Raw genomic sequence first — 25,659 nt, 5'->3', positions numbered from 1 at the left:
TGTCCTGTCCCCATGTTGCAATCCAGAATTGCAGCACAGCTAAAAGTTTTATTTGAGCATAAATTAACATTTCCTTCAACCTAAGGGAATAAAAGGGCCTTTACATATGCCAAAAGTAGAACTTTTTCATATCAAAAACAAACGTGCACGCCCGGCTCAGGTGAGAAAAAGTAACGCAAAAGTAATGTAACACATTACTTTCCATAAAAAGTAACGAAGTAATGCAATTAGTTACTTTTTTTAAAGCTGCAGTCTGTGAGTTTTGCCTCTTTGTCGCCATCTCTATTTGAAAACCTGCAATTGCAGCTATTTGCGGAATTATCTTCTTTGAGTGGGTTGTGCTCTGGCACGGCTCCAGTGGGGATCAATCTAATGTTTTGAGGTGAATGTGTGGCTGTCAGTCACCACACCGGTGTGGATGTTTACTGTACTTTTCAATCACAGATTCAAGCTTACGTCTTGGAATATATGCCCCAAATAAAGATTTTCACCGGATATTATCATCTGAACAAGTAAGTAAGTCTGCCACGTTTGTTCTGACCAACTGAGGAAAAAAGCATTACAATAAATCATGCTACTAATGGTGATTAACGATCTAACGATCACTTAGCTCATATCACATCAAGCCGTGCAAATTATTATTATTGTTATACTTTTTTCTCATATTGTTAAGGTTAACAACATCAGCATTGCGTCAAGTCAAATCACCTTTATTTATATAGCACTTTTAACAATACAGATTGTGTCAAAGCACTTAATAGTATCAAATTGGAGGATAGAGTGTCAACAATGTACACCATGATTAAACACTCAATTTTCAGTTAATGGTATTTCATTATTGAATTCAGAGATGTCATTGTCTAGTTTAGTTTAAATAGTATCTGTGCAATCAAATCGATAATAATCGCTAGAAATTAAGTGTCCCCATTGCATGTGTGTATTAGCGTCACATGTAGATTTCAATTCAGTCTAATCTCTACTTGTCATACCACTCGAATTTCAAATAAAAAAATCATTTTAATCGAAAAAGCTAATTATTCTTCCTTCGAACTGGTTCTCTTTAAAATAAAAATAACAATGTGTGTAATCCCACATAAGATATATGTAATCGGATGCACATTTAAAACTGGAACATAATTTAATTTAAGTCGCATGCATTTCATAAAAAGTTTATTCATTACAGCCCGCCATCAAAATAATAAATTTAATTATTCCAGCTGCAGTGAGGAAAGGTTATAAACAATCCGCCACCTGCAGGATCCTCACATGCGATAACCTACTAGCCGGGACAACTTCTTTATGTCTACAGACGTGACGTAATTACGCAGTGCCATGCTCAAATTTCCCGCAAATTCCTACCAGTACCACTCAAATTAGAAAACATCATTATAAACTAACCGTTGTGAATCGGGCTAAAGTAAGGTGATAGTTTAGAACACTGGCTGATTACATACTTGCTCAAATATGTACTGCAGTAACACAATACTGTAATGAATTGCTTTTAAAAGTAACTTTCCCCAACACTGTTTACAAGTTTACATGCTAGTAATATGCATGCTAATAAGCAACTAGTTAATAGTGAGAAATGGTCCTTAAAATAAAGTGTTACCACGATTTTATATAAAATGTTTTCAAAAGAAGTTTCTTATGCTCACCGAGCCTGAATTTATTTGATAAAAAATTCTGTAAAAACTGTAATATTGTGAAATATTATTACAATGAATACAATTTATATTTTAATATATTTAAAAATGTAATTTATTCTTCAGTGTTCGGTATGGTATTTCAGATATAATTCTGAAATGCTAATTTGGTACTCCAGTCACGTTTTTGATTGTTATAACATTTGAAAATGGTAGGTGCTAATTAATATTTTTGTATTTGCATTTTTCTCATGATTCTTTAATGAATAGAAAGAACAGCATTTGCTTTCACTTTTGATCAAATTTAATGCATTTAATGCAACTTATTATTTTAAAATCTTACTGAGCCCAAACCTTTGAATTGTGGTGTGTAGGCTATGTTTGAAATATCAGAAAATTTTGTTCAATATTTAACATCAATTTTGATAAACCAGTGGGTAATACATATGCATATGTATGCATATATTTGACTAATGTGTTAGACAACTACCTAAGCAATGACTCTCTGTAGAAATGTTGGAAACCGCACTGAAGATGCTGGGAGAGACGCAGTGGAGCTGGTGGCGAGTGGCCTGTTCTCTGTGGTAGTCCTGCTCAGCTGGAGCATAGCAACAGACCTGCTCTCCCTATAAAAATAGGATGGGCCTCAGCGAGACCGCTCGAACACAGAGGTTACAACGCGCACTTCTCTTCATTGATTATGCGCCACAGCCCTGGAGTGAGCCGCTTACAAGACACATCTCCTCATCCCTCTATCTCTCTCTCTCCCCACACGTCATGTTTTCCTGCCATTTTTCTGCTCGTGTCTCACATTTGGGCCATTTTCTTGCCTACACACACATAAATATTTCAAATAGAATTGTCTTCTTTCTTCATGTGAGATTTTTTGAAAACATTATTCTTCCATCTTTTTGGAATGAAATGTTAATATTGTACTGGCTGATGGAGGCGGTCAGAAAAAAGGATAAGAAGGAGATTACTAAAGGTATAGAGATACGGTACGATGATTAACTAAATCTCAAGATTTGTCAGCTCTGTTCTAAGCATGTACAGCAAGCTGAAATGGACGAAAAGAGAAATGAGCACCTTTCCTGTCTGTAAAGAATGATTTACTGCTTTCATTCAATTGGCAGCGGGGCTTCGCTGACCATATCTGTGGCAGCCAATCACATCCTTATACGCAAACCCCTTCTCTCAACATGTCACTGATGCATTCAAATAACTTGATGTTTTACTTTTCAACGTAATGTCACCAGAAAACCACAAATGAGATTTGTTTAAAATCACAAATGTTTCTCTGAGCAATGAGATTAAATAGAGTGCATGTGAAGAGCTTTCTCCTGCTTTTCAGACTTTTCTCCAAAGAAATATGCCCATACATCCACACACATGTTGACTTCCCTCAACTAAATTATATTTTCTGAAGAAAAAGCCTGTGCAAAACTCAATATTTGTTGCCAGGGTGTTGCAGTGCTATGCTAAGGTGTACGCAGTGGTTTTCGTATGTTGCTAGAGCTTTGGCATGTTTTCTAGTAGGTTGCTGGGGTGTTGGTGGATTCTAGGGTGTTTTGAGTGGTTGAAAATAGTAAAACGACAGCATCCTTTACATTATTTAAGGTACATTTTTATACTGGCCTAAGAGAAAATCATGGTTTACAGTTTAAACCGGTTTTGTTCAGTTTGGCTAAAAGCAAATAACACTGCACAACCAACCAACCAACCAAAACAAACAAACAAACAAGTAAATAAATAAATACATTTTGTTTAAATATTTTCACTTGACATCAAAGTTTAGATGTGCAGAACACATACTGACTAGCTTTACTGACTGTAACAATTATTATGGGTTTTATTGTTTTATTATTTCTTCTGTTTTTTTGTTTGCTTGTTTTTTTGTTTGTTTTTTACATACATCACATCACAATAAATGTCATTATAATATGTTTACAATGAAACTATATTACAATAGTCAAGTATGGTGGTCTATATATTAAACCAATACATAATAACTAATTTAATCTAAAATAAAAATAATAAAATAAAATAAAATAAAATAAAATAAAATAAAATAAAATAAAATAAAATAAAATAAAATAAAATAAAATAAAATAAAAACCTGTAAGAATTTAGAGGGGTTTTTTTGTCCAAAGTGTAATGTTCTTTTTCAGTGTACTTCAACAGAGCCAAGTCTCTATGACATTCTGGTTTCTGCTGTAAATATGGTATTTTTTCTGTATTCTGTATTCTGTAGCTCTGTGTCTCGTCAAGAGTTTCACAAAGGATGTCAACAACTCAAACGGTTTCCAACAGATTTCCAAAGTCTGCAATAAAAAGTCAGGGATAATATAAACTCAAATATTGCTAAGCAAATTGTCTGAGCTATGGAATCCACATCATTTACATGCTTCTAATGTATATGAAAAACCGCATTGTTTGTGTCGATTTTTATTCCTCCCAAAACAAATTTTAGTGTGCACATCTGAGCTGTAAAAAACGTTAATAAAAACCACACAGAGTCATTGCTGGATGGTTGCTAGGTTTCTTCTGAGCATGCAGGTCTCATACCTGTTTTCATGTGATCTCTCCTTTAATTGCTCCATGAAATCTCTGGATGAACGATAATAATCTTGATAATGAACTGTCCACCTCTACAAAAAGTTATGTGATCTCTCGTTATTTATTTGTATGCACTTATTAATGGGTTTTCTCCTCACTTATATTTTGGTGATATTTTCTAAGAGCTCAGATTATGGATTAGGTGGGATTATGCAAAGGAGTCTGCACATGCACGCTTATCGCGCTCATTTCTTTGTCCTCTCAATGATATTCATGCAAATTCCCGCAGTGCCGTATCTTTGCTCACAGCTGCCAACTGGAACTAAAGGATTATGCAAGCAGCTTCAACAAGCAAATAGATTTCACCCACTTCAGAAGAATCACTAGTTACGCTGCTCTCCATCTGTCTGCGAGCCATTTACACATTTTTTTTTTTTTTTTGTAAATTTGCTTTTGCATGTTTTAATATAGTACTTTATAAAAATGTTCGGGTGTCTTGGGTAAAGTGACTGCGGTTGTAATGAACAATAAGGTAAATTGTTTCAGTGGCTCTAACAGCTACTTTTTGTTATAGAGGAAATAACACTGTTATATCAGATAAAGACCACCAGGGTAATCGTATTTGTATTCATAGGTATTTGTATGTTTAGATAAACACTTAAAGGTCTTATTGACAGCATCTACAATGTAACCGCTTTAGAAATCCTCAGAACCAGAATTTTTTAAGAATGTTTTGTCGCAGATGACAAATTTCAACACGCTGTTGGAAGTGTAAAAATTTGTCGCTAATGCTGTTTATATTTAAGAGGTGTTAACATTATGTTATCGATACAATTGTTATTGGAGCTGAATACCTCATTGTGAAACCAAATACAGAAAAGTCACGAAAGTGACATTTACTGTTCAGGCAAACTCGTACAGAATGGATTTGACCTAATAACCCGGCAATTATCAGGAATTAGCCCTAATAGCTTTCAGCACAGAGCTATGAAGAGAAACACTGGGAGTTTTTTAAAGCCACACTGATGGCATGTCTAGACGTAGATTGTGATTTACTCTATATATAGGCTACTGTTGTTACGCGATGCTGATCCAGGAAGGCAAGAAGACGAGGGATTCAGAATAATCAGGTAATTCGGAATAATCTTAAATGGTGCAAACGTATTCAACAACAGAATAAATAGCATAAGCATAACTTTAAGACATGACGAAGAAGATTACTGAACTCAAGGCTTATAAAGAACACAAACAAAGGAAACAAGATGATTAATACAAGACAGGTGAAACGAATGAACGATGATAGACTAATAATGAACTAATGAGAAGAACCGGAACAAAACCAAATATGGGCAAACAGGAACCAAACCGTGACAACTGTTTCTTCTATGCATTTAAATACACCAATGTAAAAAAAATTAAATTAAAGGGTAACTAACTTTACATTCCTAAAATATAAGGTCACGCTAAATGACAATCTATAACATATAGAGGAGACCAGGGAGCATAACACGCACTCTCAGAAATAAAGGTACCAAAGCTGTCACTGGGGTGGTACCTTTTCAAAAGGTACATGTTTGTACCCATACTGAAAGTGAACAATTCTTAAATAATAAAGTATGACTTTAAATCTGGATTCTAATTTGATTTGTGATAATGCTAGTGGATGCTAAATGGCAGAACTAGTAACAACTGATTCATCAGATGTTGTTTATTTATATATAACGAAGCTTATAAGCTTATAATGGATGGCAAAGGATGTAAACATTTCCAAACTACTTTTACGAAACCTTTTGCACAAAAACGGCACTGTTTAAGTGTTAGGAAAGTTACTTTGGAAATTTAAAAGGTTACTTTATTAATGTAATGTAACTGATTACATTTGATTACATTTTGATTACTTTTCTAATTTTCTAATAAAGCGCTATATAAATGCATCATTCATTCATTCTAATAGGGTTAACCTTAGTAGGATTCAGCATTGATCACTGTCAGACCAAATCCTTCATCAGTTCAATTTTATATTATAATAATTTAATTGTAAAGCACAGCCACCACAAAATCAGACTGTAACACCTCTTTTTACTTTGAGATCATTCTGAGGTTAAATACAGGTTTAAAATCATAAGATATAGTTTAATAGCTATGATACTTTTTTAAAATCAAATCTTTGCATAGGAAACAGGGCACTGTCATCTAGCAATGCTTTGTTTAATACATAACTTGTATGGAATCAACAGCCATCTGTAATACCCATGTGAGTGTTGTTATGTCCCTGAGGAATAAGTATTAATTAGCAGTTATTTAGAAAAGGAGGGTGCAGAGGCAGTGTCGCCATGGGACAATTCCATATGAGACACACATATTAGCCAGAGGCCTGGTTCATACAGATGCTGGGGTAGTTTACTCCCAAACCAGTCAACCTGCTAATTACTCCTGAAGGAAAACAGGCTAGTCCCATCTGCACCCCATTACCCTTTTTGATCAATAATTTTTATATCAGGACAAGCTGTTGTATCTGGAACCCTGTAACAATGTTCAACCCTCACCCTCCAGGTTTTAAGTAAAGTCAATTTGGCTAAAAGATAATAAATTAACCGCATGTATTGTTATTATCCCATCACTCTAAGTGAATAGTTATACCTGCTATAGAATAACTGTATTGCATAATGCAGAAATAATTTCTTTGACAGTGTAACAATTAAGTTTCTAACTGAAAACAATGCTTAAACATTGGAAAAAGGGAATTCATGCTGATTGAATGAATCTGTATAATTTAATTGTTAAAATAATTTAAATGAAAAAATAAAAAATAAAGAAAGAAATTCATTTTCAAAATAAAGTACGGTTGATTCTGGTTGATTCTAAAGTATCACAAAATCCTTTAAAAAAATCGTAAAATCTTAAATAACAATATTTGCTTCAAACTAAAGATGAAAACAAAAATGTATATTTCGACATAATAGATATTATGTGAGAGCAATATCAACTGCCACCACTAAACTACTTCAAACAGATGAACAGATGTTGTAACAATATATTAACTATATTATAATATAATAAAGTTCTAGCATAATGATGACGCTTTTTTTTTTTTTTACAGCGTAACAATAAAAATTCTCAACGAAAACAATGCTTTAATGCTACAAGGAATTAAATATGTATAAAAGGAACATTTTAAGGATCTAAAATCAATCAATACCTTTAAATTAATTAAAATAAAAAAGAACAGACCTGTGCGCAAATGTTAGCATTCAGAAGCTTCAAATGTTAGCATTATTATTATTATTATTAATAATGTTAGCCTAATAATAATAATAAAAAGCTACCATTAACTGTGGCTATACAATTTAAATAGCATTTTAGAGAATATGTGTGATTGTGATGTGTTGAGCAGCCATGAGAGTGTGAGATGCTGAATGTTGACTCTAGCTTTGAGAAACAGACAACAATTACATTTGCCCTGGGAGGATGGAGAAACCTGACCATGTTGCCATGGCAACACAAGTACAGCAGAAAGTAACGGGAAAATCGATTCCAAATTTTTTTCCTCTCTCTCTCTCTCTCTCTCTCTCTCTCTCTCTCTCTCACTCTCACTCTCACTCTCTCACTCTCCCTGTTTTTCATTTCAGCACAACCAGCAATAGAATTCCCCTTCACCCTGATGTATTCGGAATACCATAATTGATCATTTTAAATACAACAGACACATATCAAATTCCAAGCAGCAGCTGCATGGAACAAGTAAGAGAGTGATGCAGTTTGTTATAGGCTTGCATTTGATAAAATGAAACTCAGTGACTTGCTCCTCTCTTTTTCTTACATCAAAACACACACACAGACACACACACACACACAAAAGCACAGCTGAATTGATGTGATAAGCAAATACTGCTAGCACAAACCATTGTGATTGGCCGACTCATGCTACATTAAGATTGCCGTGTACGTCATCAAGAGTCAAAGGTCAGCCTGCAACCTTATGATATCCCCCACCACAAACTGGCCCAGAGGGGTCTGTCATGATGTTTTGCAAATGAGTTTTGAAGATTTCTTTTCACTGTGTAAAATCTATTTTTACAAACTAACAGTTTGCACTAATAAAAATGTGTCACACTATATGTCGAGGTATTACATTGTATTTTTTTTTAATATCTAAAATAACTGTAAATATTACTTTATTCTGAAATATTTTGTCATAAGATTGAATCAACATTTGACTGATTACATTACACCAACAAAGATAATTTCTAATGGTCAGATCAGGTATCTACGGTGGCCCAGTAGTGCACAACAAAACGAAATTAAAAAAGCAAACATAAGCTCACAACACAACAAAATTAAAAAAGCAAACATAAGCTCACAACACAACGCAATTAAGCCACAACACAACGGAAATACTCCCGACCACTAGGGGGCAGTGTTGGCAGTGAAAAATGATATTTCAAGACGCCACAAGATTGATCTTAATATGTGTAATCGATTTTTAAATGAACAACGTGTTTTTACTGAATGTTTTGATATGTTTTGGCTCTGGAGATAATACAGTTGATAAAGTGTGACACTGAAATTACCATGAGCTTCTCGTGTGTTTGAGTTTGTGTAGTAGAAAAAACTGCTATTCATATAAACAGAGACACGCGAAACATGCAGAATATGCTTTGACTGGCTGTTGTCATGTGTATTTCTGCTGTGTAAAAGCCTTAACATCTTATGCTGTAGGTGAAAAACGCAACCAGCGGTTATGTAATTTTACCCGCGAATGCAAACCACGACCCTGGCAAAACTGGACCAGAGATTTTTTTACTATTCGGACCACACGGCGGCGCCCACGAATATTCGTGACATGCGCACAATTGCCAGTTTTTGTGGTCGGGAGCAGTTCCATTTTGTTGTCACTTAATTTCGTTGTGTTGTGAGCTTATGTTTTCTTTTTTTCATTTTGCTGTGCTGTGAGTTTATGTTTGCTTTCTTAATTTCATTGTGTGTCATTGTGAGCTGTACAACCCTGACTTCATCTCGGCTGGAGGGACAGGCTTGATTGCATCCTTCGCCAGTAGGACAGCAATCTTGTCACGCAGGACAGAGGCATCTCAAGCTGCCACCGAAGTCTCGAGAATACCGCTGAACCTGGGGAGTCGCCTGGTGAACTGAATCATGTTGCCGAGTCGAACTGTCCCAATGAGCCAGCGCGACGGGTTGGGCAGTGCAAGCCACACTTCCAAGCTCCGTGTGAGTGGCACCAAAGGGAAAATCAACGCACCCGCAGTGGTGCAGCAGCGGGAAGTCATGCTGGATGGCACAGAAGGCATCATGTCCTGGCTCATCACAGCAGGACTCCCCATGTCCCCGGAGGGACTGTCCAGAGATGCGTGGAGAGGCAGCACATCCTCGAGCCGTGATCTCTTGGCTGCTGGCGATAGGAGGCATCGGGGGCAAGAGTGAGGAGGCAATGTGTCGCTCACGGCCAACCCACGAGCCTGATAACCTGGAGGAAAAAGAAACTGCTCTTTTTCAAAAATGTGGGTACAGAAAGAACAGAAAGAAAATGAAACAAAGGATTCTCCGCCCGGCTCATCTCCTGAAAAAGAGCAGCTTCCCACATCTCCGGGTTGCCCGTGACAGGGCTGCTTCGTCATCTTTTTAGAGCACTTAGGGGGCGGCTGGGACACGGGGGGTGCTGCAGTATGGGGCGGGAGCGCCCTCGGCGACGAGCAGTCTGAGGCGTGGCCCACGGCGGAGTAGTGGCAGCTGGAGGATCACGCCGGGACAAGATGTGCTGGATGGCCGCAGTCTGTCTCTACACTGCCGAGTACTGCTGGGCAAAGTCCTCGACAGTGTCGCTGAATAGGCCAACCTGCGAGATGGGAGAGTCAAGAAAGCGGACTTTGTCGACATGTCTCATCTCAGCGAGGCTGAGCCAAAGATGGCGCTCTTGGGCCACAAGTGTGGATATCGCCTTCCCGAGGGACTGCACCGTGACTTTCTTCACCCAGAGGGAGAAGTCAGTCGCCATGTGCAGTTCCTCCATCAACCCCCGGGTTGGAACTACCCTCGTGCATTTGTTTGAGTGCCTTGGCTTGTTGGACCTGCAGGATAGCCATGGCATGCAGGGCAGAGGTGGCTTGGCCTGCAGCACTGTAAGCTTTGGTGGTGAGAGCCGCTGTCAGCTTACAGGCTTTGGACGGGAGACGAGGATGATTCCTCCAACACCGCAACCGCTCTCTCCACCTGGGGAATGTCAACATACCCCCTAGTCGCCCCGCCATTGAGGGTAGTGAGGACGGAGGAGACAGACCAAAAAAGGGGCCATCCACGGCTTCGTCAGCTCCTCATGCACCTCTGGGAAAAAAGGCACCGGTGCCGGACACAGTTGTGAGCCACGCCCTGCACCGAGAAACCAATCATCCAGCCAGGAGGGCTCGGGACTGGGCGGTGTGTCCCCGTGAGGAGAGAGAGGCGAGATCGCAGCGAAGCCATGCTCATACGCTCACAATGAACGCATGAGTCATCCATGAACACAGCTTCAACGTGTTGGATGCCCAGACACTGAAGACAACGATCGTGTCTGTCAAAAGAGGACAGGTAATGACCTCAACCAAGAGAACATGGACGGAACGGCATCTTAAAAAAGACGCGAGCTGAGAAACTGCTCTTTTAGTTGAAGCACCCAGAGGAATCGCTGATTCAACAGGGACACTGCTGTTTGTGCCGCCAAGCCAACCAGGAACAGCTTCTTTCTTCCAGTCAGAACGAAAAGGCTTTGAGGAGAAGAAAACATTCACCCACTCAGCTCCGAAGCAAAAATCTGAATGAGTGGATGCACCTGTCGCCTATTTATACCCGTATGCACGGGGAGTGGCTCAGGCATGCAAAATCCACTAGCCAAATTTCATTGCCATTTTCTCTTAAAGAGCAGATTGGGGCTCTCAAGTAAACCCCCTATATCGTCATGACATAACTCAAAGTGACCGACAGATAGGGAACTTATGATTTGAAATGATTTCTTTCATTATTTTTGAGTGGAATGTCCCCAAACTGGAAGTGCCTCCAATAATTTAAAAAGCAGTGGGCTCTCTAGGAAAAAAAAAATGGTAGATAAAAGGACAGTTTACCAAAAAAGAAAGTTCTGCCATCATTTACTCTCCCTCATGTTGATCCAAATCTGAATGCATTTAATTCTACTACAGAACACAAAAAATATATTATGAAAAATGTCTCATATAATGAAAGTCAATGCTGAGGTGTGAATTTCACCTCATGGGCAAAAACATCTTTTTTTCTCTGAATATCTTATTCTGTGGCATGGATGACATGGACAAAGTAATTTGGAATTTTACAGTGACTTTGTATTATGTTGTTTTAAATTAGGCAGTATTCAGCGTGTAGTAAGCTATCATTCCAATCTGATCTATGAACTACTAAATCTTTAACATAAGAGGGATCTTCAGGAACTAAATGGCTCAAGACTGATGGTTAACATGGTAAACTTGGAAGAAGAGGGAAGGTCAAACAAGACAGCTGAGAGTTATGGCTGAGGTACGAGGTGCCTCCACCCCACACAGACAGCAGTTAGGCAGGGACTGATTATTCCCATCTAATACAATAGAGGGAGAGATTTTAATATCATTTTGTTACAGTTTAATAAATGGGGTGTAAGATTGTAAATATTTGCTCTTACAATGATTCAATTTAATTATTATTCTTTATTAAAGGGGTCATGAATTTAGAAATCAGAATTCCCTTGATCTTTTGACATAAAAACGGCACTGTATACAAAAACATCCTGTAAATTTTAGAACTCCAAACATCCCTGTTAGTCCAAAAACAGCTTTTATTAAAACAAAGCTACCAGAATGACTCTGTTTCATATTTTGTCTCAGTAGGACATAATAGTCAAATACTGTCCCTACAGAGGATCAATGCCTACTTCTACATCATTGTCTCTTTAGCCACACCCACGATTCATACTTATAGTAGGAGGTGAGTAACACAACACAGGATTACTCGAGCAATAAAATGATAGATTCCTTTAAGGCTTAAAAGGCGTAGTGCAGGGCAAAGCTGTGGAAAAACACAGTCTTCCTTGCATTGCCTTCCTTGTGATCCTAAAACCATGTCTACACTGGATGCGACCATTGCTGTATTTCAAATCCATTTTTCTCCTTCATGTCATAAGTACTGTGAGCGCTTGGAGTAGGTCAGACATAGGACCTCAGAGAATATTATATCTAAAAAAAATGCAGTTCATGACCCTTTTAGTGATCTAAACAAGGGGATTTCAAAGTCTCTTCTACATTTCATTTCCAACATTGTACATTTAAGAAATTTTTTTTTTAATGTTTCCCTTTTCGAATGGGTGAATAACCCTGGATCTACTTTGTTTATCAGTGGAAAACCATTAATATTGTAATGTCCTTTGCTTGGAAAAAAATGTAGATAAAGGGGTCTGGAAATTCACTAAGTTGGCAACTCACACAACACATCATGTTCTCACCCACATCGTGGAACAAAGAGCACAATGATAACATGCCGACAGACAAGACAGAGCAGGTTACTTTTGGTATGAAACAAAATCTCAGCTTTCAAATTTTTAACATTTTTAAAGACATTCAAACAATAAACACTGTTTTGTGGCTCTTTAAAGGGGTAGTATGATGCGATTTCAATTTTTCTTTCTCTTTGGAGTGTTACGAGCTGTTCATGCATAGATAAGATCCCTAAAGTTGCAAAGACTAAAGTCTCAAAACCAAAGAGATATTCTTTATAAAAGTTAAGACTTGTCCACGCCCTCTTAAAAACGGCTCATTTAAACACACCCCAACGTCTACGCCACTGTGTGGGAAGATTTGCATAACACTGCCCAAATGTATACGCAAAGAAAGCGGGCATGATTTTTACAATACTCGCTGTAGTATTGTTGCTGCCGTCGGCGCCATGTCCTGGATATGCTGTGTTTCGTTGTGAAAGCGAAAGTACTTTGTATGGGCTTCCAAAAGAGGATTTAAATCAGTGGTTAAGTTGTATTTACTACACTGTTCCAGAACAGTTCAACCCAAATAGTAGAGTGTGTGCAGCGCATTATACAGAGGACTATTTCCTGAACCTGGGAGAGTAGCCTACAATGGCAGTTGTGCTCAAAGGCTGTTTCTATAAAGTGGGACAATTCCAACTTTGCAAGGACAGTCTGGCGCTTATGACAAACTTAAGTATGTTTTCATATTTAAAGTCGGCATGAAATCAAAATTGTCTATTCTTATTTTATGATGAAATACTGTAGTGTCTATTATAAATAATTTATCCGTGCACTTCATTATTTTTTTTTTTATTCATGTGCCCTCGTAATCTTTAATCAAAAACGTTAACCTCCCCACCCCCTCAAAATGACTCCTCTAATCTTCCGGTCACGAGTAATGGCGCAAGGGCGGAGCTAGTGATGTGAGGGGTAAACGACAGGGGGAAAGCTGAAGCTGATGCGTCACTTTATAGCACTGACACCAGTCATGAGAGAGTACGTTACCCTTAAACACTGAAAAGATATTAGGATATTACGACAACATTACTCTTAGGACAACGCAAACTAATTTGTTTCATGAATATGACCTGATGGAGGACGTGCTCAGTCATTCAGGCAGTCTCTCTCTCTCTCTTTCTCTCTCTATCTTTCTCACACGTGCTGTTTAAGCATGTTTTGGGCTGTTGATCGTGGTCGTCATCCCTAATAAATAAAACATTTATTCATGCTTGGGTGTCGGCGGTGAATCCAGTGGCGAGAAATCCCCCACCACTAATTGGCATTTCAGATATGCCTCCATTTTGTTAGTAGCGCCCCAACTTCCAACGATCCAATCAATTCCCGAAGGACGAAATCAAGTCCCGCCCTCTCATTGCAGATGCCGCTTCACTCGTATATACGTCACAGTAGAGAAGAAAAGACAGTCGAAACTTCCGTTTCATGCCGACTTTAAAGAATTTGCAGCTGACGATTCCAACGCGAGTTTTGAGCAGTGTAAAGTAGCGTGTGTTGTTTGTCGTTTCTCCGACCACATATGCAGACATGGTAACGTTGCATCGCGCCGCGTAAAAAGATAGTATAGGCCGTTATAATGTCCCCACTGGATGCAACAAATGCCTCGTTTATAATGGGTTTTATTGTTTTTGTCTCGTCACGCTGGGACACGGCATCACAATACGGTAAGGGGCATAACATTTCCGTCACACGCTTGAGGTGTTCGGCTAATCACAACGCACTGGATAGCTGGCCAATCAGAGCACGCCTCGCTTCTCAGAACGATGAGCTTTGTAGAAATCTACGCGTTTCAGAAAGGCGGAGCATAGAGCTACAATAATGTACAGTATGTGGAAAATATTTGTTTTTTTGAACCTAAAACCACATAGACACATTGCATTACACCAAATACACAAAATAATGTTCATTTTAGCAACGTCATATGACTCCTTTAATGTGTCGTGACAGATCACTGGAGCACCTCCATTCAAGCGGCATGTGAACTGATCATCTCTTCCTCTTTACTAGTTATGCCACAAAATAAACATGAACAATATACACAATTTTTTCTTCAAGTCCAGTCCAGTCAAGTTTTTAAGTAATATCTTATTATTAATATCATAAATTGTGTTATACGTAACTTGACGCTACTTGTAGCTACAGTATAATTAATCTGATGCCCAGGTCTGATTATATTTCATGATGTATGTTGTCAAAAAAATTCATGCAAGATCAAATTTAAAAAAAAAAAATCAAGAAAGACTTTTGATAATTGGTGGATAGAACCCTTATGCCATTTATTTCCTAATATATGAATCATCAATATATCAACTGACATAATGGTACAGTATATTAGAAATTATATAGAATAATATATTTTGTAAATATATTACAATATATTGAATAATACACAAGGAATTGCCGCTTTCATATATTGAAAAATATGTGACAATATATTGACATGTTTCATGTTTTAAGGTGTAGCTAGTTTACAATAGCATAAGCACACTGACTCATACAAAAGCACTTCATGAACAGACTATCACTGTGCTGAACAGTGCACAGCCATTAGTCATTTTTATCATAAATAAAGTAACACATAATTAAATGGTGTTTGTGCAATTGTCATTCTGACCACAGGTTCTACTCTTCTGCACAATGTTAACCCCACAAACTTACACATACCAGAAGCCCTTTTACATTTCAAAATAATACAACATTAAACACTAACAGATCTCCCACTATACTAATATTGAGCAAAAACACATGAAATAACACTTTAATATGTTTACTCTCCTTTAACAGTCAGAAGTAAAGCATGCTGGGAACTAAAAATCTGCTTTAACTTATTCCGTGAATATGTGTGTACATACATTGACATTTAGGAACATCTATGTGCAATATATACTCAATATAGGATCAAATATCACATGTGAGGCCTGGGTGATTATCATATAAAAATGTATCTAGGGATGATTGGATTGTTGGATTCCAAATCAGGAGTTGAAGCAACAAAAATAGCATTGTAACAAGCTATTTTATAGACAGCAACTGTAATATTACTGAAATCTTTTTCATGATACATTTCTATCCATTAATTATGACATGGCATTGATCCTCACGATTCAAAAATAAGCCATAACATGAACAATGACCATATCTACAACATTCAACAAATCAAGATTCAGCACAAACAAATCCTTTTTTCTGAGAAGCTTTGTTGTTTTGAGTGCCTTTTAATGCTTTTAGACATCAGCGGACCATTCAATTCAAAGATGAGACACGAAGCGGCACTCAGACCTACAGAAGTACCTCTGCACCTGTACATATGGAATATCTCGACCACGGCCCAAAACACCTGCCATCAGCCTCCTCCAGCAATGGGGCGAGACAGACCCTATTCCAGGGCACCTGGAGTAAAAACGAGGCCAAATCTACAGGCGTTTATAAACTGAAATTAATTGGTTGTTCCATCCGTAATTAGCTCACGCTACACTTATTACTAATCTGCCATTTGGAGCACTGCCATTTTATGCCCTGGCCGTGGTCCAGTGCGTCAGCGTGGTGTTATCCATAAGCTCGGGAAAAGTCCCGTTCTGGGGAGCGGAGCCAAGCAGCAGCATAGCATCAGACGGTAACGAAGCCATCAGCGCTTATTAAAGATTAAGTCTCGCTTAGTCCCCAGTGGCCTCAGCAGACCGTTCGGTAATAATGTTCTTCCTAAACAGCCTAATCGCCACCATATTGCCTTTATTTATCAGTAAACAGTGATGTAAGAGGGATTAACCCACAGTTATCTCCTGCACAATTGTAGGCATTTTTACATATAGTGTGAATTTTCACATACACTTTTCAAGGAATCAACCTAAGAGTTACTTATTTATTTCAGTCAGGTGATAACAAAAAAAGTATTTTAGTATTATATAAAAATATTATTTTATCTGTATTGTTGCTCATTTTGACAATAAATAAATACATAAATAAAATTAAAAATACTCTGATGTGTCACAGGCAAATTTGAATTAGTTTTTCTCAAATGATATTTATGGATGGGTTCAAACCAAACCTTTTGTATTTAATATTGATCAAAAATATTATTATCATCAATGTTGAAAACAGTTGTGTACAATTTTGTTTTTCAAGATAATTTGATGAATAGACAGAAATGGAAAGCTTTTGTAACATTATGCATTACTGGGTCAGCAGGGTTTTTCCCCTTCTTTTATTTTGGGAAGAAATTGCAGAACATTACTCTTATTCAGCAAGGATACATTCAATTGTTCAGAAGTGACAGTTAAGAGATCTATAATGTTACAAAATTCTGTTTCAGCTAAATGCTGTTCTTTTAAACTTTCTATTAATTAAAGAAAAATGTAGACAACATTGACAACAATAATAAATGTTTCTTGAGCAGCAAATCAGCATATTAGAGTAATTTCTGAAGGATCATGTGACACTGAATAGTGGTATAATGATGCTGAAAATTCAGATGAATAAAATGCATTTTTAAATAGTGCTTATTTTCTTTTTTCTGTATTTTGGATGAAATAAATGCAGCCTTGAGCAGAAGAGACTACTCTTAAATACATTGAAAAAATCACACCAGTCTAAATCTTTGTATGTGCTAATGCAAACCCTGCAGGAAATCATAGTTCCAGTTACATCAACATCAAAAATCATTTTCAAGTACATTAGTTTTACATACTGTAATTTCATCCAGATTGCACATTTTAAAGATTTCAATTAAACGAATACAAAGCAATCAAATTTAAGAGAGAAACTTTGTTAAATCACAAACAGTATAATCAAGTACTTTAGCTTTTCACAACTTCATTTTCATTTTTCACTAAAACTAAAAACATCAAAAACAGCTTATTTACTATAAAATGGGAATATTCTCTTTGAAAGACCTTAATGATTGTCGAAATGTCTTTTTAAAACGTGTCATCTTTTCTGTTATATAAGAACAATCACATTCATATGAAAATAAATGTAAAAATTAATAAAAAATGAAATTATTCAATTAAAAAATAATTAATTATTAGATCAATATAACCACTTTTAAAAAATAAAACAGTTGTTTATTTTTTTATTTTCAGTGTACGTATGTGCAATGCCAAAGTTCGGTAAAATAAAAACCAACCCCCTAACCATTTCTTTAGGTACACCGCACCCTTAAAGGAGACATCAGAAAACCGATACCTCTCTCTCTCTCTTTGTATTCCCTAAACGTTCACCAGCACTCATGCTGCAAATGCACAAATGCATCCTTCAGCTTATGCTCCCATAATTCTCAGTGGCAGCTGTGTGATTAATGTACATAGCTATTGATTTTTTAGGTCCTTTTTTCCCTCCTCTACACTATATCCTTCACCCCCCCCCCCATCTCTGACGTATTTTTCTGTGATGAAAGCAGGGGTTTTTAAAAGCATGTGGAGCAGAATTGTGCAAAAAAAAAAATCTTTAAGCGATACACACACAGCTCACATCCCAATTACAGCTGTAGATACACTTTATCTGGATGAAACAATGATATCACAAATTAGATTTAAAAATGATCCGCTCTTCTAGTGAGCTGGCCTTTGGTCTAGTTAGTCAAACAGCAGTCATGGGCTGGTGGGATGCTTTGGAGATGACCGTGTTCTCTTCTTCAGCTGTGACTCAATTTACTTACAACATATACAATATGACTGAAGGACATCTAGTAGAAATGGATATACAAAGTGTGTCATTTCTGTGCTGTGAGCATCACCAAATGGAATTTCAAAAATAATCATCTCAAAACACCCATTTTTTCCAGAAAAACAGGTAGACCCATCCAAAGCTCGCATTATTAATTGAGCCAGAAATCAAAAAGATTGGCTGCAAAAGGGCTGCCACAGTGTTTATGTCAGGATATGAGGAATATACACTGAACAAAATTAAAAACATTTTATGGATTTCTTTAATGGAACACAAGACAAAGATAATTTTTCAATGTATACTTCTATGTGTATTTTATTCATTTGCCACATCGCCTGACTGTCGGTGTGCTACTCTGAAATGTATGTGATGAACATGTTACTTGGTGGCTCTTCCTCTTCCTCTTCCTCTTCTCAGCTCAAGGTTTCTCCTATAATGCCTTGAGGTGGCTGTGTCAGCCATGAATAGATCATTGCAGAATTACAGCATCTCTTATTTCTTTGTGCACTTGGAATAATTTGATTAAATAGATTTTTTAAAGTAGCCGAGAATGTCAACATTTCTCACATTATCACAGTTTATTTGCTAAAGTTTAGAAAATGGTAATAAAATATGACAAGAACTCAGAGTTAAACTTTGTCAAAACAAATTCATCTTCTGCTAGACTGTCTCACGAATGAATTAGGTTGAATAGCTGTCAGCTGTTAAATTTAAGTACACAATAATACCAATTTAGGTCAACCACTTAGCAAGCAATGCTTAATTCTGTTCAGTTTGTGGCGTAAAAAGGTCTCATTAGCAATTAAAGAAAAAACACTTAAGAAAAACAGGATCAGGTGAAAGTGTCTGAATAATTTTTGGTCCCAGATTTTTATCAATTTTACTGGTAGTCCACTGTACGAAGAATTTTTGGGTATAATATGTCACAGTTTACTTTATTTTGCTACCCTCACTTACATAAATAAACTATAGTGTCCTGTACCATCTAGTAAAAAAAATATGAAAAATTATATCTGGTGTCTGAATACTGTATATATAACAGTGCTACTGTTATGACTTAGAAATATAGTTAAAGTAAGGTGTTGAGGGGGTTAAAGCCATACGAAACCTTTACTCCATTACTCCTACAGCAGTGAGAGAGGTTTCAGGAGAGACGTTCACACTGCATAGAACCTTTTCTGTACACACAAAGAGAAGGTAGAGCAGAGAAACAGAGAGGGAGAGAGAGGCTTACATTTATCTTTCTCCTCTAGCTTCAGTCTGTAAGCCTGGTGCTTTACCATCTCCCACTTAATCTGCAGGCTAGAGAAAGATGAAAGGAGTGTGGGTTTGTTCTAATGAGAATGCACAGGCTCCCAGCAGCAGCGGCAGTCACAGACACTGTCTCTGGCCCCGGCCGCACTCACTCAAACATGGCGCTGGCTTTTCAACATGTCTGACCGCCCCTCTGCTCTTTATATATTCTATAAGCAGCGGCAGTCGCACAGAGGAGTCCATGGCATTGATATCCCCCCTCCACTCACACACTTAGCATTTATACCGGCTTTACGCTTTTACAGATCAGATTTTGATATATGAATGTAGGAGCTGATCTGAAATTTATTTTTACTATGATTTTTGTTCCAGTTATCTTCATATCACCATCACTATCATTAGTGCTCATACTTACGGGTAAGGATTTTAACATACCCACAAATCTAAGTATTAAATTGTTTTGCTATAGACATAAATATTATCTTAAATTGTGTGGCTTGTTGAGTAGAGATGTGCTATTACAACAGAAATCATATTTCAAAATAAGTGATCAGCAGTGCTGGGTAGTAACTGATTACTTGTAGTACTTGTAATTAGATTAAATTATTTTTTTTTTAAACTCAATCAGACTACAGTTACTTTTCTATTGATTTTGTGATTACATATTATTCATACAATAGCAATAAATCATTCATAATTTATTGATTCTCCCTGATTCTTCTTTTTCATCTTTTAAAAAAACAAATTTTTATTTGAATTATCACTCAGAGGGTTATTTAATCATCTATTACTGTCTTTGGAAGGCTTTTGTCTTTCAAACACATTAAAATGCACAAATTCACGTTATTTCTACATGGATTCCCAAACTTTTTATTTTTATTTTTATGTATGTATGCATTTATATACAGTATTTATTTATTTAATTGTTTATTTATTTATGTCAGCTAAACATCTTTCACTTAATAAATGTTCTTATTTCAATAAATATTTCGATTTAAGTTAATAATTAATTAATCGTTTGGATTAATGGTCATATGACATGCAGGTAAACAAGTAAAATATTGATTTAAATTCTGATTTATTTTAGTTTTACATTTTTATGATTTAATTAATTATTAGCTTTTCATTAAACCCCCTGCAGTTCCTTCATGAACTCCAATTTGGGAAACCTTGATATAATGTAATGTTTAATGCTCTTCATGTTAATGACAACAATTGGAATATATTTTCTTTCTCTTGATTACCCTATTTAAATCAAAGAGACAAACAAGTTAGGTCAAAATAAATCTAAAAGTAGTCCAATTATATTACCTAAAATGTGTATTGTAATGTATTACATTACTTGTCATGTAATTTGGAATCCGTAATGCACAACAATGTGTAAGTAATCTACCCAGCACTGATAATCAGACTTAAATAAAGAGATGGGAAAAAAAAAATCCATAGACAATGACTAAAGCTATTTAAGTAAGAAACCCTCTAGCAACCACTGAGAACACCATAGTAACAACTTAGCAATGCCCTAGCAACCATAGGCCTACATTATACCTTAGCAACCAAACAGCAAGACATTAAACGTTATGTATGCTCAAGCACCACTCGCTTTATTTTTAAATATATTTTTAAATAAATATTGGGAAAGGAATGTCCTACAAATTTAAGTAATATATTTAAACTCTAATTCAGACGGCATAGTTTGTATTCAATGACTGTGCTCAAAACCAATGCATTTTGAATGCATTCCTACTGGCAAAAACACTGACACAATGAAGTACCATGGCTGAAATTATTCATTCATCATCCAGTTAGCATCTTAATCGTCAATCCACAACGGCACCTTAAAAGATTAACTCATCAACGCATTTGCAAATGCAAACTCTCAATATTTACGGCAAAGACCCATTAGAAACAGACCATTAAATAAGTAAAGTGCATGTGGCTGTGATTTCCCCTCTAACCGCGCTGGAAGGGAAAGTGAATTGAGCTTAATGGTTTGACAAATGTCAGTGAATGTCAGCCATGAGAGAGGGACACTTCTGTGGCCATGAAGTAAACTGTAATGAGAAAAGCCAAAGGCAAAGCCTTGTAAAAAAAAAAATGATAGCGGGACCAAAGTTTAGCATGAATGCAACAAGCTGCGTACAGTATAGTTATTAGAGGAGCTGTCAGTTTCTGAACGATCTGAGCAACACTGGTCAGAATCAAAAACATGTTTCTTTCATGTGTGTAGCTCATATGACAAGACTTTAAATGGGAGGGGCTAAAATATTAGAGGGCTTGGTGATGGCATCAAAAAAGGAAACTCATTTCTTAAAGGGACAGTTCACCTAAAAATGACAATTCTGTCATTAATTATTCACCCTCATGTCGTTCCAAACCCGTAAGACCTTTGTACATCTTCGGAACACAGATTAAGATATTTTTGATGAAATCCAAGAGCTCTCTGAACCTCAATAGATAGCAAGGGTCCTACCACGATCAAGGCACAGAAACGTATTAAGGACGTCGTTAAAATGCAAGGTGTTTCAATCGTAATTTAATGAAGCTACAAGAATACTTTTTGTGCACAGAAAACAAAAATAACGACTTAATTTAACGATTTCTTCTCTTCTGAGACAGTCCTCCGCCAATATCAATGCATGCGCGTGGTGCTGCTGACGTAGAAGACGCATGCACTTCACCTTATTTACGTACAGAGAAATGTAATGCACATATAATGGCAGAGGACTGTCCACGAAGACAAGAAATCATTGAATAAAGTCGTTCTTTTTGTTTTCTTTGTCCGCAAAAAGTATTCTCGTAGCTTTGTAAAATTACGGTTGAACCACTGATGTCACATGGACTATTTCAATGATGTCCTTACTATATTTCTGTGCCTTGATGGTGGTAGGACCCTTTGCTGTATATGGAGTGTCAGAAAGCTCTCGGATTTCATCAGAAAGACCTTCATTTGTGTTCCAAAGCTGTCTTACAGGGTGAACTGTCCTTTTAAGGCACATTACTACTGTTACATTTTTTACGACTACTGTAACCTTCCATTTTTTTTCACGGTAAAACAGGGAATGTGTACAATGAAAGTAAACAGGCTTAATTTTAATTTCATGTTGACTTCAATTCTATGTTTCATCCAAGTGGCTGATTGCATCCCTTCAGTCACTAAAACAAGATCAAATGGGTGAACCAACAGATAAAAGGTCTGCATGCAGACAAGATGACAAAAGAAATACGGCCACCATCAATATTCAGTAGTCAAATCCCTGAAATACATACAAAACAGACTGCAATGTGCATTAGGACCTGTTCCGTGCTCTGGACACTCAAAGAGGAAGATACACTCAAAAACGCACATACATGGGCCCTTTCACCTGCACAGCCTTTCATCTCTTTATTAGAGCTGTCAATTGTTTATCAAAAGCCGGGGGGGGGACGGATCCACAGCCATGAATTTGAAAGCGCACACAGAAAGGTCCATTTTAAAATGCATGACAGGTTAATGGTAAGTTAGAGTACCATTAGGCCCCGTTCATTCACATTTAAAACAGGCCCTCGCTTCAAATGACTAGGGAGCAGTCTTTATTTTGAGAGGTAATTCATATTGTAATTATATTTTCAATCACAGTTCATTAATTAAGACAAGTCCCACTCTGTAATCATGCATTTCATATTCTCTGTGATTTGCGGGACAATCTCCAGTGTTAGCCGGAATTATAGGGCCGGAATAGCTCGCGCGTCCACTCCAAATACTGATTTATGCTAAGCAGACAAGGGAAAAGAGATCGAATGCTTCATGCTAACAGCACAATCGTTCTGCTCTGATGTACAGTATTTTACATGGCAATCCTGATTTACAATTTCAAAGGAGAAAATGACTACTAAGGGATTCGGAAAGCAACATTTGCAAAAAATATGATTCATTCTGGTTCTTTAAAATGTATTTTTAATTTTAATACATTTGGCAAATGCTTGTCCTAGACCAGATTTTCAACACTAAAATATGAAAATACATCATAAAAATATGAGTCACATTTTGAAACTACTTTAATTTAAATAAATGAAGAACAGCCAACAATTCTGCAACGCATTTTTTCAAAAGTGTCGGTATACTTGAGGAAATTTATGAGACGTGATGTGTGAAGAAAAATAATAACGTTAATATTTGTATTAATTTTTTCCCAAGTGAAGCAGGACAAAGTAGTTGTACTCAAATTTTTAAGAATACTTCTGTGATCCATGTATTTCCACTGATAGACATTGTTTGAGAAATGTCTTTAAATTCCGTTAATTTTATTTTTAGGTGCAAAATATGTGTCCACATTTGAAGAAACACATCCAGTTACATCTGGGATTTAACATTAAAAAAGCTGCTAGGACAAGAAAACTAAATGTCTCACACTGAAGTTTTGGAGCGATGGGGTGACTAGTAATATGCCTAGATAGCACTGTGTATTGTCTATTAAAATGCAATAAATTTCCTCAGCTTATTTTTCTTCCATATTATGATTTCCATGTGAAAACAATGTATGTTGGAATTGATTGTACCCACCAAGAACTCGCTGGATTTTAAAAAGTTTGCTTTTTATACCATAAAATGGCAGGCCTATAATAGTTTGCAATGCAATGCTCTTCTTCTTAAAACATGACCAGCATTAGTAAACAAGCTACAGATAGTCCAAAATGCAGCGGCTAGAGTTCTTACCAGGTCAAGAAAATATGATCATATTACCCCAATTTTACAGTCTCTGCACTGGCTACCTATTAAGTTCCGTATCATTTACAAAATATTATTACTTGCCTATAAGGCCCTAAATGGTTTAGCTCCTGCGCACCTAACTTGTCTTCTACCATGCTACAATCCAACCCGCTCTCTAAGGTTGCAAAACTTTTGGTAGTACCTAGGATAGCAAAGTCCACTAAAGGAGGTAGAGCTTTTTCACATTTGGCTCCCAAACTCTGGAATAGACTTCCTGATAACGTTCAGTGTTCAGATACACTTTCTCTGTTTAAATCTAGATTAAAGACACATCTCTTTAGCCAAGCATTCACATAATGCATCTTATAATCTTGTACTGCAGTTATATCTGATCAAATGCACATTATTATTCTTTAGCTTGGGTTGAACAAATCATTTTTGCTTAAATGGAACAGCAGCTACGCTAATTATGTCTCTATTTGTTTCTCTGTTTCTGTCAAGGGATTAACATCCCATGGTAACTAGGAATTACAGAAGCTTCAGTCTGGATCTAACCCTTAAATGATCTGAGATGACCGAACACCTGAGGAAAGATAATGCCAACCCCTCAGAGGACTTCGGAGGATGCCAACGTTCAGACAACATACAGAATTACCTAAATTTGCCATAAATTAAACATATCAAGGTTCTGCAATATATAAATATATTGCGGAAACTTAAATTCCTGTAGAGCTGCTTTGCAACGATTTGTATCGTAAAAAGCGCTATACAAATAAACTTGAATTGAATTGAAAAACTTTAATTAGTTTTGAGGAGGCCTTTTGGGACGTGGAAGCAGAAGGTCAAGTTCAGACCCAAGAGTAATCTTGAAATATCCCAAATCTATCATTACTGGCATTAAAACTGGTACTAGCCTAAAACCAAATAACCAAATTAGTCCAAATAACTACTGGTTAACAGCCACTTCAAGCAAATGCCTTTGAATTCACAACCTGCACAACGGCATCCCAGAGATTCCAGCTGAATTGATTGTGTGCTGACTGGACATTTGTTTGTTGTTGGTATTTTATTAAATATATGTGGTAATTTTGGAATATGTATTTGAACAACTAATCTAATCCCCAAAGAGACTGTCTTCATGCTGACCACACCAACAACAACAATTATTTTCAAATTCTGGTTGATTAAAAAAAGAATGAAGTGCAGGCACATGCTAGCGTAAAAATCTCAAAGCCCACTTCTCTGCAAGAGTAAACAATTCTTCAGCTTCACATGCCAGAGAGCTTTCAGCCACACATCTGAGGTCCTTCATCATTAAATATTTAACG

At 36.8% G+C, this 25,659-nt stretch overlaps 1 protein-coding gene across 1 annotated transcript in view; it reads right to left on the bottom strand.

The window, feature by feature from the left end:
• The window catches only part of LOC306851656 (cell adhesion molecule DSCAM-like), a gene marked incomplete at its 3' end in the record, with an annotated part of 145,473 nt that overhangs the window by 97,989 nt on the left and 21,825 nt on the right, over positions 1-25,659 (bottom strand). The window lies entirely within an intron of this gene.

This window comes from Barbus barbus (genome assembly GCF_936440315.1).
Source record: "Barbus barbus genome assembly, chromosome: 31".
Lineage (NCBI taxonomy): Eukaryota > Metazoa > Chordata > Actinopteri > Cypriniformes > Cyprinidae > Barbus > Barbus barbus.
The sequence above is the reverse complement of the archived record's forward strand: the minus strand, read 5'-3'. Positions and strand labels throughout refer to the sequence as shown.